The sequence below is a fragment of the Manis javanica genome, chromosome 15 (genome assembly GCF_040802235.1).
Source record: "Manis javanica isolate MJ-LG chromosome 15, MJ_LKY, whole genome shotgun sequence".
NCBI classification, from domain to species: Eukaryota; Metazoa; Chordata; class Mammalia; order Pholidota; family Manidae; genus Manis; species Manis javanica.
This window is the reverse complement of record NC_133170.1, coordinates 71,536,432-71,539,403: the sequence shown is the minus strand read 5'-3', so window position 1 is coordinate 71,539,403 and position 2,972 is coordinate 71,536,432.

Here is a 2,972-nt window from a genome sequence, read left to right as displayed (position 1 = left end):
CACATCTAGTTTAGCTTCTGACACTGACAAATGTTTATGGAAGTTTGGGTCTTCCTGGGATTTTGAAACACAGTTGAGACAGGCTCTTTCCCTCCAGTTATCTGAGATCCCCTCTTGAAGCAAGTGCATTGGTTTTGGATTTGCTACCTTTTCAGTAATAATTTATTAGGAAATTCAGGAAATGCAATCTGAGGATGTTTCTAATCCAAGAGGGATAACTTGGTTTTTACTTCCACCTTTCAAGGCCCATCAGAAAAGACAGCATCTAAATTTAAGCCAGAACGTGAAAGCTCTGTGCCTCTGGGGGGTGCTTTGATGACTCTGACACAAGTTTTGCTGGACAAGGTTCAAATTTTCTTTAGTGGAGTTGTTTCACCTATTAATTTTTTGTCTTTAAAAATGGACACATATAAATGTCCCACAGGGACTCTTGAAAGCCAAAGCAGAATTAACTTTCTCTTCATACCCTCGTTTTTTTGCAAAGAGTGGGCTTGGATTTGATCTCTTTGGGAAAATAGGGCCTGCCATGGAAAGGTTTGTTGTTCCAGGGTGGAGCACGAAGCTGTTGCAAAGGAGTCTGGGAGTCTTGGATTCCTGTGCCAGTCTTTAATGTGAACATTTCATATGCTAAGCACTGTGGCATATAAGTAGATTTACCCAGCATGCTAGACTTGAGAACTCTTCACAGTCATAAGCCCTTCCTCCTGCTGGGAAGGGCCCAGCAGTGTGTCCATGTGGCTTTAGTTTTATGAAATTTATGAAAGAAAAGGTTAAGACCCCATCTCTCTCTGTCCCAATTTCCTATTACACTTCCCTCTTTGGTTGTGGTCTCAGGTATTTTTGGGATCCAGCTAAGGGGAAGTTGAATTGGTAATGTGTTTACTTTTGGTTTAGTGGTATATTTTCCTGTGGTTTGCAGTTACTCTGTGTATAGTTATTGCTAGGTTATCCTAGTTGGCTTCGAGGAATACACCAACTACCAAGGTTGTGGCATGAACATGTCCAATGTCACTGAGCCCCCAAAATATGTGGGGGGTGGAGGAAAAATGGAATTGTCTAGAGTGAATGATATTAAAAAAATAATTGTTTATATGAAAAGGTGGAATATGCAGCCCCTGCAAAATGTAGGAAAAATATTATACAGTGTGTCAGACAACTTAACAATAAAAACATTATGTTATTTTAATGGATTTTATACCATTTATGATATTTGTCAGCTTTTGAAAGTTTGTAATTCCTCTTCTCTTATTCACCTTCACACTTAATTGTGCATCTATAATTTCATTTTATTTTCCTTAATTGGGTACCCCTGAATAACATAAGCTTCAGTCCCCACATACCTTGAGTCTGCCTCAGTTATGGGGGGCAGGCCCAGTGGTATATGGAGAGAAAATAGTGGGGCACATTCTTTAGCACTGTGTTGAGCAGAGTTTTCATTTTACAGAAAAATGGACTGACATTCAAAGGATTCCCTCTATGGGGAATTGGTCAACTACAGTCAGTAAACCAAATGTGGCCTGCTGCCTATTTTTGTAAATAAAGTTTTATTGAAACACAGCTATGTTCATTTGTTTGCATGTCGTCTGTGGTTGCCATCACACAATGATGGCTGAGCTGACTTGAGTAGTTGCAACCAAAACCTCTGGCATGCAAAGCTTAAAATATTGACTATCTGGTCTTTTACAAGGAAATGGGCCCCTACTCCCTACCATGGGCTCCTCAAAGAGGGCTAATGGCAGGCCATGTTCTTAAGAGTTCTAATCAATATCTTGCCACGTAACTGCCAAAAGAGGCATAAGACTCTGTCGTGGACCATACCCAAGCCAAGAAATGTCCATTAGAACCACTCTTCTCTAATCATGCCTTGCTTATATTCCTCTTCTCCTGCTCACACATTTGCAATGGCTCCCCAGTGCCTGCTGGACTCATTAGCCAGACATCCACACTCTCTATGATTAGGCTCTGTCTTTTCTCTCCAATAGCCTACCCTACTTCCCTATATAGTCTCTCTTCTGGCCACATGGGTCACTGTGGCTCTTTCTGCCTCCATGGCCATTGACCATAGGAAGAAAGGTGGGGATCTGGGAATCAAATCCTGGACTGCTTGACTCCAAAATCTACACTTTTAACCACTGTATTAGACTGCTCTGCTGGCAGAGAATTACTTAGGGAATCCCAAATTGCAGCCGGGGACATGGTTGCCCAGTTAAAGACTACGTTTCCCAGTCTCCCTTGCAGCTGTTCATGCCTATGTGACTGAATTCTGACCAATAGGATATGAGAAGGCGTGACATGTACAACTTCCAGGTTTTGCCGTCAAGGAGCAGGGATGTGTCTCCACTTCCTCTTCCTCACCCACTGGCTGAGTGAGCTGCAGCCTCCTCAGACCATGAGGAAGGGCAAGCCTCATGCTAAGGATGCAGAGAAATCCAATGCAACGGTGTTTGGGTCTTACTCCGTGAAGTCACCCCCAAAGCCTGGGGTCACTTATGCTCAGACTATTACAGAGCAGAGAAATACACTTATATCTTGTTTAAGCTCCACTTATGTTGGCCTTTGCTATAGCAGCTGAACCTTTATCCTAACTAGTAAATAACTTTCCCACCACTCTCTTCCATTAATTTTTATGGGCTTTTTTTCCTGAAGTGGATGTAGCGTGAGGCTGGTGGAATGGTACAATGGGTTGATAAGCCTTTGGAAGTTATTTGCAAGGCAAGGAACAGACTCCGCAAACTCTTCCAATACCATCAGCTTTCATGGAGGAGCCACAGCCACATTCTCAGATCCCAGGTCCAGCTCTCAGAGCTGCTGCCTTTGGAACACACCGTTTGGTCCAGTGTTCATTCCTCTCGCCAGGGCTATATTACAGGCCAAATAAACAGGCTTGACTGTTTCCATCACAACTGCATACTTTGCAGGAAGGAAGTTGGAACTTAGACAGGGAATAGGTTTCCCACAGGGGAAAAGAGCAG